At 36.6% G+C, this 25,507-nt stretch overlaps 1 non-coding gene and 1 pseudogene across 1 annotated transcript; one reads left to right on the top strand and one right to left on the bottom strand.

Moving 5' to 3' along the window:
- Nucleotides 1-217: 217 nt before the first annotated feature.
- LOC110757056 (cytochrome P450 736A117 pseudogene) lies at nt 218-24,842 on the bottom strand (annotated as a pseudogene).
- On the top strand, nt 20,046-20,152 carry LOC148295047 (small nucleolar RNA R71). Its single transcript, XR_015835612.1, has one exon. It is a non-coding gene; the product is annotated as a small nucleolar RNA R71 (small nucleolar RNA).
- Nucleotides 24,843-25,507: the final 665 nt, after the last annotated feature.

Consider the following 25,507-nt stretch of genomic DNA (forward strand, 5'->3'; position numbering starts at 1 on the left):
CATATTTTAGCAATACATACAGATATATTTATATTAATGACAACATAAAACCTAACCATTATTTCAAATTTTTATTACCAAATAATGGCGGATACACCAACACTATATTAGCCTGAATATGGAATAGCAACAACTTTAAGAGGATATACTCTGTGAACGGTTGATCCAGTGGATTCAGTCATGTCTAAGTCCTCCCCTCTTCCCCATCAGGCAGCGCCTAGTCGAACTTGTGCACTAAATTTGCCAAAGCAATCTCTTGGACAACTATGGCAAACTGAATTCCTGGGCAAACTCTTCTGCCAGCCCCAAATGGAATGTAGTGGAATTCATTGCCTTTATAATCTATGGCACTGTCCAAGAACCTTTCTGGCTCGAACTCCTCTGGCTTGTTGTATGACTTGGGATCTCTTCCAATTTGCCATGCATTCACTATAACTTGTGTGTTGGCGTTAATGTCGTAGCCATTTATTTGTACATCTTGGGTCGATAGCCTGGGCAATAGCAATGGAACTGAAGGATGTAGGCGAAGAGTCTCCTTGATCACTGCCTTCAAGTAGTGCATTCCAACCAAATCATCCTCTGTAATTATGTCTGTTTTCTTGCCCACTATCCCCCTCACCTCATTCTGCAATTTTTCCATGACTCTTGGATGCCTTAAAATCTCGGACATTGTCCACTCTAAGAGTGCAAATGAGGTATCAGTGCCACCGACAAAAATATCCTACAAGAATTTTAACGGAAAAAATCGATTAAAAAATAGAGATATTTAGTCATATACCCATTCATAGCACTAAAACTATAAATAAACCATACACCATTTAATTTTGATTATTAAATTACTTTGATGCCCTATTGAGTGTTTTGGGCTTTTTTATGAGATTTTGGGGTTGAGTTTGTTTTAAGAAATCAATGGCAATTTTGTAATTTAAAAGAAGTTAAAAGCCTTTTTATTATGTTGTAAATGGGCTTTCAGTATGTTTCTAAAGTCCATTTTATATAGATTTTTTTTAAAAAAACATTTATAATTTGGGCTCCTATATCGGGTACAATAGCGAATCTCCCTAAAAATTAATGTAAAATTAGATATAAACCCAAAAGAATTGGGGTTCATTAGGAGTAACCCCACGTGTTGTTATCTATCTATATATCCATATATATATAAAGGTAGAAGGCCTTAAAAGTAAAACATCAAAAACCCTGAAAATGCTCATGCTTAAAATAAACAATTATACAAGGGATATTCTACTCTAAATTACGGGGAGGGGAATTCGAACTCTGGGATTGTGGTGATTAAAAAATAACCAGCTTTAAAAGAACATTTTGCAATTAGATAAATAACAAAAAATATGAAGATCGCACCCAACTTATGTCATCAGAATTGGACTTATTCCGAATTTTCCAAAAATGTTAAGATAAAGGCTGGTGGCATTTTGTCGTAGCAAACACTAGTTTGAATTAATAAAAGTCTGCAGCCAATCAAACCCTCTCAAAATATTGTTCACATCTAAGTGAAAGTGACAGCTCATACATTTCAACATTCTTTGTAATTATTGCTTTTAGTTTCCTTGATTGAAAGAATGTGAGAGAGAACCCGGCTGCTTCCTTCCAGCCATAGTCATCGAAAAGAACATCGGATAACAAATGTATGTAAAGTAGTGCGACTTTATTTATTTATTTATTTATTTTGTGATCAATATCTAGTGCTATTGCATAACTTGAGCGAGTGTAAAAAGAGAAAATCGCCTCCGCATCTGTACAATTGACTGACTTGATCGATTGACTGACTTGTACTACGTTTATAGAACGAAAGAGTTAAAAACTCCTATGCTATTTGCCCAATTTCCATATTAAAATGTAGAAAATGAAATCAGCAGGAATTTGTTTTTGTGTTTTTTTGGAGTCAGAAAATTTTCATAGGAGGGCACTTCATATATTGAAATATATTTTTCTTTAAGGTAATTTTTCACAGAGTTAGAATATGAAACCATTGATCTGCAAATTAAGGCCATTTTTTACTAGGGTAGACCCCATTAGTGTTAAGACTTAACTATTAAGCTTGAGTAAGAGTATAAATACTCTGTTTAGCTTTCTAAATCAATACAGTGAAAAATCTTCAAAACTATTCAGAAAAACATTTATGGTTTTCTCTCATTTTCTTAGCCTCTGTTTATTATTCTTACAAACAGAAAATATAAACGATGTAGATTTATTGCCAGAGAGTAATACTGAACTCTCAATGATTGTAGATTTATCGTCATAGATTCATCTACTCTAAATTGAAGACTTTTCCAAGTCAAGCTTTTGGCTGCATCTACTCTAAATTGAAGATTCTTAATCAACATCAATCAATTTAATAGCGACTTTGATAACAACTTTAACTTCTGTTTTGGGTTGGCCGTGGACTTGAAGAATTATCAAGTCTTTGGATTACAATTTGCACAAGATAAAAAGAGGACATCGGATAACAAATATATGTAAAGTGAATTGGCCGAGCGATAATCAACTTGAGCGACTTTATTTTGTGATCAATATCTAGTGCTATTGGATAACTTGAGCGAGTGTAAAAAGAAGTAAAACAAATTGATAGGTAACTAAAAGCAAAATAAATTATAAGTAAGAAGGTGAGCTTGGTACGGTGAAGGAAGACGCTGTCCTAATATCGTATTGACGATCTACAAGACTCCAAGATACGACCCTAATACACAAACTCAAGATCCGCTATGAGCACGTTCACATACAGATATGTTTCCAAGTCACATAATCATTGCCCAAAAATACTAATAGAAAGTAGAAAATATATATAAAAGTAGAAAAGGAGAGAATCAGATTGTGGTGGTGATTGTGGTATGTGATATTTTGATGGTATATGAATTGTGAAGGAGGAGTGACCTTTTATAGGCATCCAGGAGCATGTAACCTTCACCACATTAAACTAGGAAATTAAGGCATTCATTGTAGAAATAATACTTGAAAATTAAATATGTACAATCCCCATAATAAATAAAATAAAACAGCCAAAATAATTAAATAAATAAAACAGTTAAATTTTTAAACCTTTTAAAATTCCAGCAGAGTTTGCGGAAGTGGAGAACCATTTGTATATAAGGATGAGTTAAATTGCAAAAAGTGCTAAGGGCCCGTTCGGTAACGTTTTCGGAGAATGTTTTCTTAGAATATTTTCAGAAAATGAAAACAAGAAAACGAATTTGCATTTTCAAGAAATGAAAATGCGTCTGGTAGATTAATTAGAAAACATTTTCAGAAAACGAAACAATGAAAACGTGTATGGTAGTACAATTTGAAATAATAAATGCGAGTTATTTTTATGAAAACGTTTCACATTAGAATGAAAACAACTTTTTTAAGGCCTATTCGGTAATGTTTTATGGGGTTGTTTTCATTTTCAGAGAACAAAAATGAGGCAAAAACACGTTCGGTGGCCCAAAAACAGAAAACACTAAGAATGTTTTCATATAAAATGAAAACAAGTTCATATGTACTATTAAGCTTGGGTAAGAGTATAAATACTCTGTTTAGCTTTCTAAATCAATACAGTGAAAAATCTTTAGAACTATTCAAAAAAACATTTCTGGTTTTCTCTCATTTTCTTAGCCTTCTGTTTATTATTCTTACAAACAGAAAATATAAACGATGTAGATTTATTGCCAGAGAGTAATACTGAACTCTCTATGATTGTAGATTTATCGTCATAGATTCATCTACTCTAAATTGAAGACTTTTCCAAGTCAAGCTTTTGGTTGCATCTACTCTAAATTGAAGATTCTTGATCAACATCAGTAAATTTAATAGCGACTTTGATAACAACTTAACTTCTTTTTTGGGTTGTCCGTGGACTTGAAGAATTATCAAGTCTTTGGATTACAATTTGCACAAGATAATAAGAGGACATCGGATAACAAATGTATGTAAAGTGAATTAGCCGAGCGATAATCAACTTGAGCGAGTGCTATTGAATAACTTGAGCAAGTGTCAAAAGAAGAAAATCGCTTCCGCATCTGTACAATTGACTTATCTATGAGGATTTGTACAACTTTTAAAGAACGAAAGAGTAAAAACTCCTATAGTAGTGCCTACAACTATGCTATTTGCCCAATTTCCATATTAATTTAGAAAATGAAATCAGTAGGCATTTGTTTTTGTTTTTTTTTAAGAGTCAAATGGTAGGGACAGTGGTGTAGCCAGAAAATTTTCATAGAAGGGCACCTCATATAGTGAAATATATTTTTATTTAGGGTGATAATGAAACTAATTTTTTACTTGATACAAAATCCCTAAATTTTTTACTCCATTATTGTACACATTATATTAACTATCTACTCATCATAGATCCTAGGAAAAAAATCAAAATGAAATGTAATTTATTAAAAATACACACTAAGAAAATTTGAATGGTAATTTATCACTACAAAATTTAGAGTCGAAATACGACAATAAGAGATTTCAAAGGGTAGCAATGATAGTGAGAAAAGGAAAATTAGAAAAATACAAAGAAAGAAATGCTTGGGCACTTCAAATTTTGGTCAGAAAAGTATGATTATATTAATAATACAATAGCCTAAAATAAAATTTGAGAGGGGGCATATGCCCACCCTGGGCCTCAGCTCCCTCCGCCATTTGGTAGGAAGATTGCATTCATAAATTACGCCACTAGAGAAATACCAATACAATAACCACAATGGCGCCACTACAACTGCCTAAAAATGGATTACAAACAACACAAAAGGATCCATCGGCAACATCAAACTCATACACACATAGGACAAAAGACATGTTTGGAAAAACCAAGTATAGCACCCACAACCATTGGTGAATGAATCCAGGAATTTTTTAGCGGAGGTGTAATTTTGAAAGGCTAAAAGCTTTATAAAAAAAGATTGACAACCAAATATTCTCATATAAAAAATTGAACTATCCGAATTATTCGAAAGAGGATTTAGACATTTTCTCTTAAAATAACCTTTAACACTCTTCCTCAAGTTACTGTGTGTGTTGTCGATGCCTAAAATGCAAGTCTCAAATTAGGACAAACATGTTCTGGTGAATAAGGTGAATAAGTCAGCCAACTGATGAGGTGTTGAGATATGAGCAGTTCAAATCATGCCTGCTTGGAGTTTCTGATGTTACTAAATGACAATCAATTTCAATGTGCTTTAATCAGTTTATAATAGCTTTTTCTAGAAGCTCTTTAGTAGAAGTACGTTAAAAATATGATTAAAAATCCAAGTGCATTGTGATTTATGATGCACTGTGAAACAAGAAGCTATTACCCTCCATTTGCTTTTCGAAGCTGCAAATAGTTACGGATCAAGCTATAGTGGATAATACAAATATTCTTTATTAAGGTTTAGTTTCTGTCTGGCCCGAAACATAATAATACAGCATAGCAAGCCCAACAACCATCTCTCTCAAAAACTCGTAAATCCAATCAACATGACAACTGTTATAAAATTAAGAGGATTTTGGTTAGAAATTTGGAAGAAGAGAAAATAATTATGGAAGAACAATTCTCAAGAGCTCAACCATGAGTTCCTACTCATCTAGTCTTGTATCTAGTGCTTCATTCTCATTAATGTTGGTGCCTATGTATAGGCATATGTAATACTCTATTCACTACAATTTAAAATATAATATAGGGTGGTGAGTTATATGGTAGGTTTCAATCATAATGGTAAGAATTTGTGGGATATGGATATAATGGTAGGGATGATAGGCAATGATGGGCATCCATATTATGATAGGTAATGATGGGTATCCATATAAATCTTTGTTGATTTACAATAAGGATTTACAACACTCTTCTTTGGATGTCCACCATGCATGGAATATGCCTCATTAAAATCCTTGCCAGTAAAATCCAGTGAGACAAAAACTGGTCAAAGGGAAAAAGAGTAAATAACCATGCGTAACATAAAACATTGTCATGTGTATATTGAACATTGACAAGTGTGCAACACTGCCTCGTGAAAACCTTGCCAAGAAAAATCCAGTGGGATAAAAACCTGGACGAAGGAAAAAGAGTACAGTGTGTGAAGACCTTATTGATGGCATGCTCCCCTTGATGGTAGTAAAATATCTCACTACTACAAAAAACGAAATAGACGACGGGGATCCACCGTGGTTGTAATGCTTTGAAATCCATCGTTAAATCGACCGCCGTCTATTTGGGTGTCAAACTACGACGGCTTTTCACCGTCGTTGTTTATCTGTAAAGACGACGGTTTTTAAAGAAAATGGTCGTTGTTTAAAGGTAAAGATCGTTAATTATAGGATGAAAGACGACGGTTTTAAAAACCGTCGTGTATTGTATGTAAAGATGACGGTTTTTTATGAAAACAGTCATCTTTACATACAATAGACGACCATTTAAAAAAAAAATAGTCATCTTTACTTCACAATAGACGACCCTTTTTAAAAAAAACCGTCATCTTTACATATAATAGATGACCCTTTTTAAAAAAAACCGTCATCTTTACATATAATAGACTAATAGACGACCTTTTTTTATAAAAACCGCCATTAATTATCTGTAAAGATCATGATTTATTATAAAAACCGTCGTCTAATAAGTTCCCAAATTGCTACATTTTAGTTCTTTTTGATTTCCTATGATGCTATACAACGATTTTAACTAGAAAACCAACCATAATGCTTTGTTAATGAATATATACACTCAAAAATAGTTTTTTTTTTCTTCATAAAACTTGAAGATTCAATAGTTATTACATAGTTAACCAATCTTTATTTTACAACAAACATAATTCCTAACAAGACCTACGTACTCCTAATCCAAGCCTTCCTCATCCAAACATACAAATGATGCACAACTGAAGTCTCCTCCATCATCCCTGTAAACAAATCAAAATGAAAAAGAGAGAAAAAAAAAAGAAGCTAAGATTATAAACATAAAAAATTAGGTGGAAGAGAAATTTTACCATTGGACCATATTTCCATAGAAAACTTGTAAAATGAGCATAAAAAAGACCATCGAGAACCTGCAAAAGAAAAAATATATAAATAAAATGATAGTGAAACGAGAAGGTAACAAATTTTCAACAACAAAAAAACATACGACTCACATAGAAAACCTGCGAAAGAAAAAGTTATAAATCTGCAAGCTTCCTCCTCATCTCCTGATAATAAAATCAGAAAATCTAAAAAGAAACCAGAAATATAAAAAAAAAAATATAAACAAACCAGACAAATCAAGAGAGACAGAAAATTTGAAATCAGGGAGACAAAGAACATACTAGAAACGCAAAGAGACTAATCCAGAATTCACTAGCAAGATATAGAGGGGTATTGAGAGATTAGGTGACTTTCAAATCAAACCTTTCAACCAGCTTTGATTCTCAAATACAGAATCTCCCTCTACATCTTATGGATCTGTGAAAATCTCTCAACTCTTTCATTGATATCGATTTTTTGATGATTTTGTAGAGAGTTTCATGAGGGTGTTTTAGAGAGTGCAGGAGGGTTTCAAGGAGGGAGAGATAAGGTTTTCAGAGACGGGGGAAAATCTGAAAATTTGTCGAGCGCGAATTCACTTAAGTAGCCTTTTTTTAGCGTGTTTTAAAAGACGACGCTTGTTAATGAGAGATAAGGTTTTCAAAGACAGGTGAAAATTTGAAAATTTGTTGAGCGCGAATTCACTTAAGCGGCCATTTTTTAGCGTGTTTTAAAAGACGACGCTTTTTAAAAAAAAACTGTCATCTTTACATATAATAGACGACCATTTTTTTAAAAAAAACCGTCGTCTTTACATATAATAGACGACAGTTTTTTTTTATAAAAAGCGTCATCTTTACATATAATAGACGACCCTTTTTAAAAAAAACCGTCATCCTTACTTCACAATAAACGACCCTTTTTTACAAAAAATCGTCATCTTTACAAATAATAGACGACCCTTTTTTTAAAAACCGTCATCTTTACTTCACAATAGACGACCCTTTTTTACAAAAAAGCGTCATCTTTACATATAATAGACGACCCTTTTTTAAAAAAACCGTCATCTTTACTTCATAATAGACGACCCTTTTTTAAAAAAAACCGTCATCTTTACATATAATAGATGACAGTTTTTTCAAAACAACCATGTCTTTACCAAAAAAAGGACACTTGATTTTTAAAAGACGACGCTTGTCATATCTGCTGTCGTCGTTTTTTGGTCAGATTTTAACTCTGAAGAAAACCTTTTTAATAAGACGACGCTTTTTTATTTGTGTGCGTCGTTATAAAAAAATATTCAATAGTACCTCAGTTTTTTAGTTGTTTAAGTCACTTATACACAACGGTTTTTTTGTTACCATCGTCTTTTTAAACACAACGACGGTTTTTTCTTCTACCATCGTCTTTTTCTGGTCGTCTTTTTCACTTTTTGTAGTAGTGTCTTTAAGTCATAAGATAAACCATCTTTCTAAATATTGTGGTCGTCATAGCTTTGATACAACTTTAGTAAATAAATCAAGCTTTCAATTTGATGGATGCTTCCCCTGGCGAATTACTTTATTTTGATAACTGCATACTTGGATGACCTATCACAAATGATATTGATAACAATTTCTTCTCTCATAGAGTAGGCTTGCAGCGCATTTGCTCTTGTAACTTCAATTTATGGATGCTTATTATGATGAATGTCTCCCCCTGATATCTTCATGACTATTTTTCTGGAAAGGAAATAACCATCATGAATTCCTGTAAGTGACATGAAACCAATATATCTTTATAAGTAAATACACTTCAAGTGAATAATCTCTATGCAAATAAGAGAAGTTTTTAGAGTCCGCATATCTAATAAATCCTGGGCTATTTGTAAATCCACTTGAATAGAATATGCCCATATATATTGTTATGCGGAGATAGCGTTGAATATGCATCACATCACCCCCACCGTAATGGTGATGGAGCTGAGCTTGATTTGGAAATACCATGTCCGGTTTAGTATACTGCTAGGAAATCATTTAAGTGCTCAAAGGATAATCCACATAAAAATCATTCAATACTTTCTTAGTATAAGCCGATTGGTGGCCAAGAATCTCGTTGGCATAATGCTCGATCTTCAGGTCGAGACTCTATCTTGAACTCTTCAAGAGTTTTAACCAAGTATTAACTCTTCATGAGTTTTAATCAATTATTAACTCTTTAGGAGTTGTAATGTGTTGCAACATGTCATAATTAATGTACTCACTGAGGCAATTTATACTAAATCCATATTAATATTGAGTACAAAATTGGTGCTTCATGCACTTGTCCTTCAGGGACTTGCTTCATGCAATTTGAATCCTTCAGGGATTTTCTTTCAGGGATTACACTTCATGACCATGGTGATGGATTGGAGGTAGTTGGGAGACGGCTGAAAGCTATCTTTGAGAAATTTAACATCCTAGTTGAATTTCATGGAGTGCTAGTTTTTGCACCTGATGTCACACAGGACATGCTTGATGTCAGGCCTGTAGAGGCGCTTGCTGTGAAATTTCCCCTGCAGCTTCATCACACACCAGATGAGAGTGTTGATGAGAACAATCCTAGGGATGAGCTGCTGAGAATGATAAAGTCACTATTGTAAGTGTATACATTTTGTGTTTTTCTTTTGGCTTCCCTTGAAAATATTGTAATAGGACAATCATTGTAATTTCCCAAGCTCTAAGTTTAGATTAAGAATTACTTGTCTAGGTGTTTTTATTTGGCTACAATATGATGGACAACAATGCGTTTGACAAAGGTAATTTCTGCATTGCATCATATTGCATTCACTAAATTTCTTAAGATTATGACTAGTCATCTTTCTTTCGTATGACTAGTAAACCTTTGCATCAGTAGGATTTCTAGCTCACTGGTTTCCAGCTGGATCCTAACCAACTCTTTTGTCCTATTCTGTGAATTTTCTCTACTGCCATGTATACTATTCTAACCTAGGAATTTTTGGGTAAAAGCCAAAAGAATTCCTCATTTGGCAACCGTCTCTTTTGAGGGTAAGTTTTGGAAAATTTCTTTGCAAACTTTCTCTTCTTCTTCCTCAAGAGAAAATCATCATATTTTTCACCTTTGAGTTTTCCAAATTGATTTTTTGAAAACTGCATTTGAAATATGAAATATGCATCTAGCTAGATCAAACACTCTCTCATATATATCTAGGTCAGATTCAAGATTGATTTCTTCAGGAGTATGGTTTCTTGCCCACTTAAGCTCCAGTACCACATCAATCCCCTGTTGAGGAAGTCATTCAGGTAACATTTTTTTCCTGAAACTGATAACACTAATGAAATATCCCATGATGAGTTGATTTCAGAAGGCTCAAAACCTACATATCAGTTTCCAGAAAAGAAGAGCCGTGGCAAACCTTGAGTACAATATGAAGCAGATATTGTTATCTATCTATATATCCATATATATATATAGGTAGAAGGCCTTAAAAGTGAAATATCAAAAACCATGAAAATGCTCATGCGTTAAAAAAATAAATTTTTACAAGCAATATTCTACTCTAAATTACGGGGAGGGGGATTCGAACTCCGGTGCAGAGTGGGAGCACATCCACTCTAACTAACTTGGCTAAGCCCATGTTAGCTCTTCAATGAAATATTAGAACACCACAATCTAATATAATGAGGGTTGAATAGTAAAAAAAAGGCTTAAATGTTAAAATAGTCCCTATGTTATACTCATTTGGCCAATTTAGTCCCCGTGTTTTCAATTTGGCCAATTGAGCCCTTGTGTTTTATTCCGTTAGCCAATGTTGTACATTCCGTCCAAGTACCGTTAAAAAAATTAATAAAAAATTTATTAAGTTCACTTTATAAATAAAATAACAGAATAACAAAATTTTAAAAAAAATCTGGAAACCCAACAACCTCTATGTCATCTTCTTCTCCCATGCCGCCGCAGCCACCACCATAACCACCATCAGCAGTCCCAGTCACCACCCCATTCTCTCTCTCTCTCTCTCTCTCTCTCTCTCTCTCTCTCTCTCTTCTTGGCCGCATTACCCATGTATAAAAGATTTAAAGCCATTAAGTAGTGAAGGAGTGCTGTTGTTAATTATTATGTTAACTCGCAATTGTACGGGGCAATTAGTAATATAGCAAGACAAGTACGAGGTCGTACCCACGAAGACTGAGAAGTTCAAATTAGTTATGTACGTAGATTACCGAATTCAAGAAGTTAGGAAGTTAAGTCTAAAACAGAAATTAAAGTGAGAGTGATTGTGATTGTGAAAGGAAGTGAGCAAACTGAAATTGCGAATGAAAGCAAATAAACAAGTGTAACAAAGAGTGGTTTTAAGAGTTGGAAAACAGATTTGGAGACTAGGGCATTCGAATCACCATAACAATTCAATTCTGGGTTATATGGAGTCAAGTAACAAGTCTAATTCAGATTCAAAGATTGATTCTATCTAAAGTATGATTAGGCCATGGTGTTTGATCCTAACCTTGTGTTCCTAATTCCCTAATTTGATCATTTGTTGTCTAACCTAAAATTAAGCATTAGGAACCCATTAAGCATAGAAGAACAATTTAAACAACCAAGCATGTATCTAATCCCTGTTGTCGAATGTCCATACATACTCTTCCTATTCATAGTTCAATTCGAATTAAAGCATGGTGTCTACTCTTAATTCAAACCAAGATAGTTAACAAACAAGTTCTAATGGTGATCAATCATTCAAACAAGCATGTTAACTTATAAGCATAATGAATAAGAACATGAATCATGAATCAAACTTGAAACTCCAAACTTATAAACCCAGAATATTCATGTTAGGTTACATCGAAGCCCTAGTTATGGATTTAGTTACTCATAATGGAAAAGAAACTAAAATAGAAATGGGAAAACATAATGAATGCCATAAGAGTAGAAAAACCCTTTTCTGAAGTTCTTGTAGTGTCCAATGCTTCTCCAAGAGCTTCTCCACGTCTAGAAGGATGTATGAAGGATATGGAGGTGATTTGAGATGAGCTTGAGTGAGTGGTGATGGATGAGAAAGAGGAAATTCGTAGGGAAATGGAAGGGAGGTTTTCTGGAGCTGTTTTGGTGATTTTGGGGCAGTTTAGAGTATTGGGTTGATTGCTTGAGTGTTTGGGGTTGTGGGAATGTATGAGGATGATTTCTGGATGATGGAAGTGTGGAGGATGGCTGAAGTGAATTTTGTAGCTTGAAGACTCCTCTATTTATAGGGCTAAGAGGGAGGAACATCATGATGAAATCCAACACCACCATTCCTCATTTAATACAACCCATAACTCCCACTTCATCTTGTCTATGTTAGTGTGGTTGGAATCAATCCCATCCCATACTTCTTTTGCTGCACCTCAAGCTTTCTTCACATGGGATCAAAGGTGATCAATTGTGGCTGCCTTTTGCTGCCAACCCATGTGGTCTTCTTTTGGTTGTTGAACAAAAACGAGTCTTCTGAACCAGACTTGGTGTAGGAAGGCCAGAGGTTTCAAAACGTATCCAATGGGGCTCAAATCTGGATATGTTATAGTAGACACCCATTGGAACAACTTCTATGAAGAAAGTATTCCCATCGGAGCAGTAGAAATATGCGTTTTGGGCCTTGCAATTTGGCTGCCGAACAGAGACTGGAATTGACTTCATTTCATTTATGCTTTACATGCATGCACATGCTTTCTCTATAATAACTCCAGCATGTACCAACTTGATCCTTTAGAATTTCATAGCTAGAATGCCTCCCCACTTCACTCATTATGTTGGATCCAAAGTCAGTTGCAGCATGGGTGAGGCACATGGAGGCACATGACAAAGCTGGCAGCTGCAAATCCTCCTGAGCAGGGTTGAGTGTTGGGCGGGCTGAGCACTCCACAAATGTCCAATTGGGCTGAAATTTGGATATGTTGTACTAGACACCCATTGGAACAAGTTTCATGAAGATCTTCACCTCATCCAAGCCCCATAGCATGCTGATCCAAGGACAAGAAGCTGACCTACGAAATTGGGCTGGAAAGGAGTTGTAGCCAAAATGTGTTTGTCTTTAAGCCCTTCTTCCATTCACCCAAATCAAGCCTTAACATGCATGGATTGCATCATTTCCTATCCAAAGTCATCATTGTTACCTAAATGTCAATTAACTGAAAGATAAACACAAAAAGGATTAAAAGCACAAGTTTAACTCAAACACATAGCCAAATCATAAGCTAGAAGGGTACAAAATGATATACAATTATGAACCGATCAAATACCCCCAAACCTAGATTTTGCTAGTCCTCGAGCAAAACAACACAAAACAAAGTTAAAAACAAAAAGTTAACTAAACCACTTTCGTAGGTAACTCGATTGCATTGAGCGTATGCAACAAGCCTTTAAACCTCTAGGCATCCCTAGTAGGAGGAGTTGTGTCTCCTGAGGGTTTAACAGAAACGATACCCACAAACGCATTACTAACTCTACAAAACAAAGTGGTTAGTAAAACTTGAAATCAACTAATGAGAACGAAAGAAAACTTTAGTCATACCTCCAACACCGTAGAGTTGCCAAGATAGGTGATCAATCAGTGTGTAATGTGGAAGCTATAGCTTAAAGGCACACGGTTTCAAAGCAAGCACACTCAAACCTTGAATAAAGAACATGCTTCGACTCTAATTCTCACAGATAACACTCAATCACTCAGAACCAACGGTTTTATTCTCTCAAACAAGCTAAAGTGAGTATATGAAATAGAAGCACAATATTTGGTTAGATCTCATGAAGGGAATCAAATACTAAGAATAGAGATACACACATACCTACCAACACCCATGAATACATCCTCAAAGATCAGCTAGGTCTTTCACAAGGTTTGTAATGAAAGGTAAGGTTAGGGGAAATGGAAGAATTGGAAGAAAAAAACAGGTAACTTAAGAACATACCAAGGTTGCATTCTTCATTGATCTGCAAGGTAGCATTGACTTATAATGGCATGGCTGCAAACTTCATGGTACCACCTGGCATAGACTTTATTTATTTATTTATTTATTTTTATTTTTTTACACTTAGATCAAATCGAAACACTTTCATCTTCGTTGATTTGATCTGCATCTTCATTAACTTCATTGCACAGAATCACACCATCTTTCATTTAGGCACATGGCAGCAACTTCCTTGCTTCAAACTTTATCTTTGCACACCTTGGTATATTTCTAAGCTATAGGGTATGGCTACAATAGGTGAAGTATCTCAGATTGAGATACAAAGGTAGGGAAATGATGAGGGTGATAGAAGAAAAGGCTTTAAGTGTTTGGCTTCAAGAGGGTTGATGGAACACACATATAGGTAGGGTGAAAAGAAAGCACATCGAATGGTTATGCACACATAGCCTAGCATCACTTCAATGAGTTCATTCATGAATGAGAGTAAGCACATGATATCTGCAAAAGAGAATCATCCTTAGTATTCAATCAAAATGGAATAATGAGATCATTTAGAGTGAAATGAAGAAAATAAATTGGGATGAGAAGTAGAAACACTTTAAACCCTCTCAAGAAAGCAATTGGGCTCAATATAGCTCACTAGGGTAGTCTCCACTATTCTCCTTCGAGAATTTGAGCATGGTACTTTAGCCACCAGAATTCGAGGAGCCAAAGCTTTGTGAAGTGCAAAATTCTGATATGAAAACCTCAATGGCAGCTCCATAGCATCGATTGTATGACATTAAAAAAAAAAAATTAGTGACAAATGAACGAAAATTGAAAACACAAATGAATGAAATTTGAAAACCTTCCCCCCAGACCTGAATTGAACATTGTCCTCAATGTTAAAGCAAAGTAAAGATGATTGAGAACAAGTAAATGATAAAAGGAAAAGTTTAGAAAAAGTTTAGAAGAAAAAAAAAAAAAAAAATATATATATATATATATATATACAAGCAACTCACGGATGACCAGTTAAGGGCCTCAGAAAACACAGCCAGGGGATCCGGGAAGGTTGGAGGGGTCACAATGGTCCCGCTTAAAACCCAAACTTCTTAGACACCGAAGGTGTCGCCTAAAGAACTCCTAGACACTGTATTGACGGAGGTGCTCACTGGGGTTACCAAAAGTTAGCTCATATGAAAAAAAATTATTTAAAGAAACAGAAACTTAAAATGACTAAAATAAAAACAAAACAAGTAAAGAGAAAGGATAGAAATGCTCCCCCTTGATGCGATTAGGTCGATTGCTACCAAGCACCTTCTTCTTGAACACATGGGTTGCCTCCCAAGAAGCGCCTTAGTTACTGTCTTGGCAAGACATTATGTGATAAGCTAAGTTGATGGTACAAAGGGAAGTTGATCCACCACATGGCCTGTTTGAATGCCAGCTGAGATTCCCTCATAGAATGGCTTTAAACGTTGTCCATTTACTTTGAAAGTTGAGCCGTCTTTAGGGTTTTGAATCTCCACAGCTCCATAGGGAGAAACATTGACCACGGTGAATGGGCCTTGCCATCTAGACTTCAATTTTCCTGGAAAGAGACGCAATCGTGAGTTAAACAAAAGAACTGACATACCTTTGGAGAACTCTTTCCGTTGAATGTTTCTGTCATGGTAACTCTTGGTTCGTTCTTTGTAAAGCTTTGCATTCTCATAAGACTCATGTCTAATTTCTTCCAATTCATTGAGCTGAAACTTTCTTGCATGGCCTGCCTTGTCTAGATCAAAATTTAACTTCTTGATGGCCCAAAAAGCATTGTGTTCAAGCTCCATTGGCAGGTGACAAGCTTTCCCAAACACAAGACGATAAGGGCTCATCCCAATGGGAGTCTTATATGCAGTCCTATAAGCCCATAATGAATCATTGAGCTTGGCTGCCCAATCTTTCCTTGTATTGTTCACCACCTTCTCCAGGATGTGCTTAATTTCTCTATTGCTTATTTCCACTTGACCAGAAGTTTGCGGATGATATGGTGTAGAGACTCGATGGGTGATGTTGTACTTCTTCATGAGTGCTTCGAATGGCTTGTTACAGAAGTGGCTGCCTCCATCACTAATGACAGCCCTTGGAGTACCAAACCTTGTGAAAATATTATCCTTCAAGAACTTGAGCACCACCTTATGATCATTGGTTTTGGTGGCTATGGCTTCCACCCATTTAGACACATAATCAACAGCAACAAGTATGTAAGTACAACCAAAGGAAGATGGGAATGGTCCCATGAAATCAATACCCCACACATCGAAGAGCTCCACAACAAGTATGCTATTCAATGGCATTTCGTTCCTGCGACTTATGTTCCCCATCCTTTGACACCTATCACACTTAACACAAAAATTAAACGCATCTTTGAATAGAGTGGGCCAAAAGAAACCAGATTGGAGAATTTTAAGTGCTGTTTTCTTAGCTCCAAAGTGACCTCCACAAGCCAATTCGTGGCTATGCCTAAGTATGCTTTCTTGCTCTTCTTCTGGAACACATCTTCTGATGAGTTGATCCGGGCAATGCTTGAATAAGAAAGGTTCATCCCAGACATAATGTTTCACCATGGAAAAGAACTTCTTCTTGTCCTGAGAAGTTAGATCATTTCTAAGAACACCACAAGCAAGATAATTAACAAAATCAGCATACCATGGTTCTTTGACTTGGGCAGCATATAGTTGTTCATCAGGGAAAGTCTCATTCAAGGGTAGCACAGCTTCTCCTTTTTCTTCAACCACAATTCTGCTCAAATGATCAGCTACCACATTCTCACATCCCTTCTTGTCTCGAATTTCCAAATCGAACTCTTGCAGCAAGAGAATCCATCTAATTAAGCGTGGTTTTGCGTCCTTCTTAGTGAGCAAGTATCTAAGAGCTGCATGGTCAGAATAAACAATTACTTTAGAACCAACAAGATAAGAACGAAATTTTTCTAAAGCAAAAATCACAGCAAGGAACTCCTTCTCTGTTGTGGAGTAGTTGATTTGAGCATCATTCAAGGTCCGGCTAGCATAATGAATCACATGGGGGAGCTTGTTCTTCTTTTGACCTAAAACTGCACCAATAGCAAAGTCAGAGGCATCACACATTATTTCAAATGGTAAAGACCAATCTGGAGCTATGATAATAGGGGCTGAAGTTAGCTCCCTCTTCAAGGTAGTAAAGGCTTCCATGCAAGCTTCATTAAACTCAAAAACAGCATCCTTAGCAAGGAGATTACACAATGGCCTTGTAATGCTTGAGAAATTTTTGATGAACCTTCTATAGAATCCAGCATGACCTAGAAAGCTTCTAATTCCTTTCACAGAGGTAGGGGGTGGTAGATTTGAGATGAGATCGATCTTGGCTTTATCCACTTCAATTCCCTTGCTTGAAATCACATGGCCTAGCACAATGCCTTGTCTCACCATGAAGTGACACTTCTCCCAATTCAAAATCAGATTTGTTTCCTGGCATCTTTTAAGCACTAGAGACAAGTGGTGAAGACAATTATCAAAAGAGGAACCAAAAACTGAAAAATCATCCATAAATACCTCAATGAATCGTTCCACCATATCTGAAAAGATTGACATCATGCATCTTTGGAAAGTTGCTGGGGCATTGCACAAACCGAATGGCATCCTTCTATAAGCAAACGTACCAAATGGGCATGTGAATGTGGTTTTCTCTTGGTCTTCCGGAGCAATGGGAATTTGATTATAACCTGAAAAACCATCAAGAAAACAATAGTAAGCATGGCCAGATAAACGTTCAAGCATTTGATCAATAAAAGGCAAGGGGAAATGATCTTTTCTAGTGGATGTGTTCAACTTCCTGTAATCAATGCAAACTCTCCAACCAGTGATAGTTCGTGTAGGAACTATCTCATTCTTCTCATTCTTCACAACGGTGATTCCGGACTTCTTCGGAACAACTTGTACAGGGCTCACCCACTTAGAATCTGAAATTGGGTAGATGATTCCTACATCGAGTAGCTTTAAAACTTCAGCTCTAACCACCTCTTTCATGTTGGGATTTAGCCTCCTTTGGGCATCACGGGATGGTTTGCTGTCTTCTTCCATTAGAATCCGGTGCATGCACATGCTTGGACTAATTCCTTTGATGTCTGCTATGGTCCACCCAATGGCTGTTTTATGCTCTTTTAGAACCTTAATTAAGCTCTCTTCTTCATGTGAGGTGAGACCTGCAGCAATTATAACAGGGAGAGTTTCGTTAGCACCCAAATAAGTATATTTAAGATGATTGGGCAGTGGTTTAAGTTCTAGCTTTGGTGGGGTGATAATGGATGGCTCCAATTTCGTGGATGATGGTCCAAGAGGCTCGAGTGGTGGCCTAAAGGATGGTGGGTATGGTTGAAACACTTCTAAGGCAGCCACCACTTCTTGGAACTCCGGTTCACAAAGATCTTCCTCTTCTTGTGTTAAGACAGCTTCTAGAGCATCATTAGACTTTCTCTGCAAAATTTTGGAAGAAACCTCATGATCCACAACATCAATTGAAAAGCAAGAATCAAGAGAGATAGAAGGTTGAGATAGAGCATTAAGCATTTTAAATTCAACAGTTTCACCCAGAACAGTCATGGAAAGGGTGCTATCTTTCACTTTGATAACTGTGTCTGCAGTGGCCATGAATGGCCTGCCTAGGAGAATGCGATCAACATGATCTCCATTTGGATTGTCTTCCATGTCCATCACTACAAAATCAGCAGGGAGAATTAGTGTATTAACTTGAACTAAAATATCTTCTACAATACCTTTTGGATATTTTATAGAATGATCAGCTAGTTCAAGTCGTATTGAAGTCTTCTTCATCCCTTCTAAGCCAAGCTTTTGATACAATGAATATGGCATTAGGTTGACACTTGCTCCCAAGTCCAACATGGCTCTTCCAACCTTATTGCCTCCAATGTTAATGGGAATGTCAAAGCTGCCAGGATCAACTAGTTTTGGTGGAAGCTTCCTTTGCAACACAGCACTTACATTCTGGTCAAGCTTTACATCTTCATTTGGAGCGAAATTGAGCTTGTGAGTTTTCAAGTCCTTGATGAACTTTCCATATGCAGGAATCTGTTCAATAACATCAAGCAAAGGAAAATTGATATTAACTTTACTCAAAATATTATAAATCTCTTTAAAAGCCTTATCTTGCTTTGCTTTCTTAAGACGGCCTGGAAATGGAATCGGTGGAACATATGGAGCGGGTGGCACGTATCTATCTTCTTGAAGATGTGGTGGCACAAATTTGTCATCTCTCTTATGCAATTGGAATTGTTTGGATTCCTGAGAATCTGATTTGGCATTAGGAGCAGATTGAGAAGTTTTGAGATGTTCCCCTTCTGTAGCCGTGGTCTCCTCCTCTTCATCTTCTACAATCACAACATCATTTGAAAGATTAGAATCAACTTTACTATCAATGATCTTACCTGATCTGAGCACATGAATGGCCTTGGCTTCTTGGTTCTTTGGATTGATCTCGGTTTGGCTTGGCCATTTCCCAGGTGCTCTTTGAGTTATTTCAGCAGCTAATTGGCCTATTTGAACTTCCAATTTGGCAATGGCAGCTTGTGTAGTTTGCTGGAAATTGGATTGGTTGATTGCCATCTGCTTAACTATATCATCCAATGATGATGTTTGTTGTGGCTTTTGGAATGAAGGGGGATTGGCTTGATTCTGAGTATTCCTCCATGAAAGGTTTGGATGATTCCTCCAACCTGGATTATAACTTTGAGAGTATGGATCATTTCTTGGACCTTGGTTGTAGGAATTTACCAACTTAGCTTGCTCTTGCACAAATTCTGGATATCCAGCCCCAAGTGGACAAGCTATGGTAGCATGGTCAGGAGTTTCGCAAATACTACACACTTCCTTCGGAGGGCTTCTTGAGTTTAATGCAAGAAGAGCATCTAGCTTTTGTTCCAGTTTTGAAATCTGCACACTAGAAGCATCATTAGAACCACTAATAACACGTTTACCTCTTGTATCCGTATGTTGGGTCTCCATTGCTATCTCCTCAAAGAGTTCGTATGTTTCTTCTGGAGTTTTGGTTTTAAAAGAACCACCTGCAAAATTGGTGACTATATTATGACTAGAAGGGGTTAGTCCTTTATAAAACATACGCATTTGAAGCTTCAATGGAATCCCATGATGAGGACATTGGTTGAGCAGCCCATTGAATCTCTCCCATGCTTCACAAAACGATTCATCATCTTGCTGTGCAAATAACAAGATCTTATCCCTAAGCATGTCGGTCTTTTGCGTGGAGAAGTATTTCTCCAAGAACTTCTTTTGAATGGCAGCCCATGTAGTGAGTGAACCAGGCTTCAAAGAATTCAACCAATATTTCGCCTTATCCTTCAAAGTGTATGGAAACACTCTCATTCGAAGTTGATCTTCTGTCACACCTGTCAAGGGAAAAGAACTCACAACATTAAAAATATCCTTTATATGAGTTAATGGATCTTCATTAGGTAAACCATAAAAGGAAGGCAGCATATTAAGATGAGAAGATTTAAGCTCATAATTTCGAGCTACAGTGGGCAGCAAAATGCTTGAAGGAGATGCTGGAATTGTTGGGATATCAAGTTCTCCCATGAACTCATTGGCAGCCATCTCTTCTTCTTCTTCTTGGTCTGAACTTACTTCCGAATTTGAAGGTGAAGAACCAGGAAGTTCAGTGTGGAGAGCAATACTTGTAAATGTGGCAAGAGCTTGCTCTTTTGCAGTTGACAACTCTCTTTCTAGACGATTATGAACTTCAGAGATCACCCGGTTGGGTTGCAACGATGGTCCTGCGTTCAAAGATCTGGAGCGTTGGAACGAAGACCTCACTTGTTCAAGGAACGGTCTTTTAGACATAAACTACCTGAAACAGAAAATTAGATTAATTAGAAACACTAAAAAGAATAGGGTAACCTTGGGCACATAACCAAGGAAGAACTTTCGTTCAGTCCCCGGCAACGGCGCCAAAATTTGTTGTTAATTATTATGTTAACTCGCAATTGTACGGGGCAATTAGTAATATAGCAAGACAAGTACGAGGTCGTACCCACGAAGACTGAGAAGTTCAAATTAGTTATGTACGTAGATTACCGAATTCAAGAAGTTAGGAAGTTAAGTCTAAAACAGAAATTAAAGTGAGAGTGATTGTGATTGTGAAAGGAAGTGAGCAAACTGAAATTGCGAATGAAAGCAAATAAACAAGTGTAACAAAGAGTGGTTTTAAGAGTTGGAAAACAGATTTGGAGACTAGGGCATTCGAATCACCATAACAATTCAATTCTGGGTTATATGGAGTCAAGTAACAAGTCTAATTCAGATTCAAAGATTGATTCTATCTAAAGTATGATTAGGCCATGGTGTTTGATCCTAACCTTGTGTTCCTAATTCCCTAATTTGATCATTTGTTGTCTAACCTAAAATTAAGCATTAGGAACCCATTAAGCATAGAAGAACAATTTAAACAACCAAGCATGTATCTAATCCCTGTTGTCGAATGTCCATACATACTCTTCCTATTCATAGTTCAATTCGAATTAAAGCATGGTGTCTACTCTTAATTCAAACCAAGATAGTTAACAAACAAGTTCTAATGGTGATCAATCATTCAAACAAGCATGTTAACTTATAAGCATAATGAATAAGAACATGAATCATGAATCAAACTTGAAACTCCAAACTTATAAACCCAGAATATTCATGTTAGGTTACATCGAAGCCCTAGTTATGGATTTAGTTACTCATAATGGAAAAGAAACTAAAATAGAAATGGGAAAACATAATGAATGCCATAAGAGTAGAAAAACCCTTTTCTGAAGTTCTTGTAGTGTCCAATGCTTCTCCAAGAGCTTCTCCACGTCTAGAAGGATGTATGAAGGATATGGAGGTGATTTGAGATGAGCTTGAGTGAGTGGTGATGGATGAGAAAGAGGAAATTCGTAGGGAAATGGAAACGAGTCTTCTGAACCAGACTTGGTGTAGGAAGGCCAGAGGTTTCAAAACGTATCCAATGGGGCTCAAATCTGGATATGTTATAGTAGACACCCATTGGAACAACTTATATGAAGAAAGTATTCCCATCGGAGCAGTAGAAGTATGCGTTTTGGGCCTTGCAATTTGGCTGCCGAACAGAGACTGGAATTGACTTCATTTCATTTATGCTTTACATGCATGCACATGCTTTCTCTATAATAACTCCACCATGTACCAACTTGATCCTTTAGAATTTCATAGCTGGAATGCCTCCCCACTTCACTCATTATGTTGGATCCAAAGTCAGTTGCAGCATGGGTGAGGCACATGGAGGCACATGACAAAGCTGGCAGCTGCAAATCCTCCTGAGCAGGGTTGAGTGTTGGGCGGGCTGAGCACTCCACAAATGTCCAATTGGGCTGAAATTTGGATATGTTGTACTAGACACCCATTGGAACAAGTTTCATGAAGATCTTCACCTCATCCAAGCCCCATAGCATGCTGATCCAAGGCCAAGAAGCTGACCTACGAAATTGGGCTGGAAAGGAGTTGTAGCCAAAATGTGTTTGTCTTTAAGCCCTTCTTCCATTCACCCAAATCAAGCCTTAACATGCATGGATTGCATCATTTCCTATCCAAAGTCATCATTGTTACCTAAATGTCAATTAACTGAAAGATAAACACAAAAAGGATTAAAAGCACAAGTTTAACTCAAACACATAGCCAAATCATAAGCTAGAAGGGTACATAATGATATACAATTATGAACCGATCAAGTGCAACGTTTAATAATGAATGTTGATAGTGAAAGAATTTCTAAATATTATTTCAACTAACAAAAAATCTCTAATTATTTAAGAAACATAATGATTAATAGATAAAAAGAAAATGTACAAAAAGAATTGAGCAGGGAAGGGAGAGGAAAGAGAGATGGAGGAGTTGTGGGCATGGGTGGGATGAATCGGGGAGAGAGAATGGGGTGGTGGCTGGGACTGCTTATTGGGGTGGGGGTTGGGTGGTGGTGGTGGAATTAAATTTTCTTATTTTCTTATTTTCTTATTTTTATTGTAAACTGAACTTAATAATTTTCTTATTAATTTTTTAACGGTAGTTTGTTAGAATGGACAATATTGGTTAATGGAGTAAAACACAGGGGCTAAATTAGCCAAATTAAAAACACGGGGACTAAATTCACCAAATGAGTAAAACACAAGGACCATTTTAACATTTAAGCTTAAAAAAAACTATTTGCTAAATTACAAAATAAAAAACTCATTCAATCTAAATAATTAAGGGGAATAACCAAGGTGGTTGGTGTGAGTGGCTCGGCACTCTCATTCCTTAAGAGAGGTTAGGGGTTCGATCCCCGCTCTCGTATGGAGTCACCACTTTGGCCAACACTTTACCCCTTACGGGCCGACCCGGTGTGAGCGGGGATTAGTCTGGGTTGTGGTTAAGGCTTAAAGGTGCCACCCATAGTTGGGGCCCATCCAGGACCACCTCGTGGTTCAGACAAAAAAAAAAATAATTAAGGGGAATTAGTTATTTTCCACTCCACCCTCATATCTCTCTCCCTACTACAAAATAAAAAACCTCATCTCTCTTTAAAAAAAACAAAAATTTCTTTTTATATATCCATATATTAATCTAATTGAAAGAGGCTAGTAATATTAAAAACAACAGATTTTGGAAAAACCTAATAGAAGTCAAACATTTTGGACTTGCCCTTTATAAACAAAAGGCATGGGATGACACAACTATTTATATCATATTTTCCTACCAGATAAAAGTTATGGGTCCCATCCATGTGAGAGAAGTCGTTAAGAACTAACGTGGAATTTTACGAGTGACCAAAACATCTTTTCCTTTGTCCTTCGTGGCAGGCTAGCATGGTTTTACAAGTTTGACAATAAAAAAAATACAGAAATGGTTATACTTTTTTTATTTCTAATAAGATATGATCGCATAACAAGCATATTGCAACACCACTATGCATGTAACACAGAGAGAGAGAGAGAGAGAGAGAGAGAGAGAGAGAGTTAATTACCAAGATGATAGCCTTGGTGCTAACTCTATCAATAGGAGAATCAGCCTGAAGGGAAAGCAGAACGTCCACAAAATCCTTTTGGTCCTCATTCTTGGTAAGACCATCAAATTCATCCATATGCTCTTGAATAATTATTTCTAAAAACTCATCAAACCGTTTAGCCAGATCGTCAAACTTGGCGTCCAAACCATTGAGACGGGCGATCCAAGCAAGCCATGGGATATGGATACGTGACATCACCAACGACAGCTCCTCGGCAAGCTTCTTAAACGTCCTCCCACGTTCCCCGCCATCGCTGTACTTCCTCCCAAGAGCCACTCTACAGATAACATCATTCGTAAGCGTCTCGAGCATTTCACTTAAATTAAACGCTGATGGTACTGAGGAGGGGGATGAGTAGCAGTGCTTAGTTATATTGTCGATCATGGATTTAGTTTCCTCTTCTCTTACGGCACGAAAAGAACGAACCCTTGTGTTGCTAAGGAGATTTAAGACGCATATACTTTTCAGCTGCCTCCAATACTCACCATAAGGAGCAGAGGCCACGTCTTTGAAGTTGTAGCAAAACTTCTTGAAGAAGGTGTTCTTGGGTCTGTTGGCGAATGTGATGTCATGGGTTTTCATGATCTCTCGGGCAGTCTCATCTGAGGAGACCACAAGGACCGGCACACTTCCGAAATGGAGGAGCATGAGCGGCCCGTGGCGTTGAGCTAGGGTTTGAAGAGAGCGCTGAAGGTGCTGGCCTAGTTGGTGAAGGTTTCCAATGATAGGGAGCTTTGGTGGAGAAGGTGGTGATGAGTTTGCGGAAGTGGAGAACCATTTGTATATAGGGATGAAGAAAATTGCAAGAAGTGCTAAATACTTGAAGGAAAAAGGTTGCAACAAGCTTGAGAAGGTTTCATTCAGGAGATTTAACATCGTCTTCCACTTCTTAATTATTTAGGTGGTGTTGTGTTTGTGCTTGACAAATAAAAAGTTTGTAGGGTGCTCCATATATAAGATCACCCCGGACTTTTTGGATGAAAATATCAGGTGAACGCCTATTAAAAAAATATTTTATATTTTATTTTTTATTATTATTCTGTGTGCAGGAATTAATAATAATAATTGGATAATAAAAACGAATATGTTTTTGTTGGGATGTTCTATAAAATAAAACACCATACGAATAATAAAAACAAATATAAGTAAACCAATCGAAGGAGAAATTTTTAAATGTTCCAGGTACACCACGTGTCTGGTGTACCATCCAATAAACATAGAACATGTAGAATTATTATCCAACTTACTGCATTTCTTCTTATGACATGTGGCGGACTGCATTGAAAATATTCCATATGTCTTCCGTCTATTGGATGGTACACCAACCACGTGGTGTACCGAGAACACTCAAAAATTACTCCAATCGAAGCGAGCATGACATATTGGGAAACATCAATTGTTGAAATGGAGTGGGGGTTGATACGGAGATAGGACAGCAGACAGAGAGAGAGAGGATAATTTTTTTTTATTTTAATTTTAATATCTGTAAAAAAAAAAATTAAATTCTTTTTAAATATTATTTCTTAATATTTAATTATACC

The sequence above is a fragment of the Prunus avium genome, chromosome 4 (genome assembly GCF_965620075.1).
Source record: "Prunus avium chromosome 4, drPruAviu1.hap1.1, whole genome shotgun sequence".
Taxonomy (NCBI): Eukaryota; Viridiplantae; Streptophyta; class Magnoliopsida; order Rosales; family Rosaceae; genus Prunus; species Prunus avium.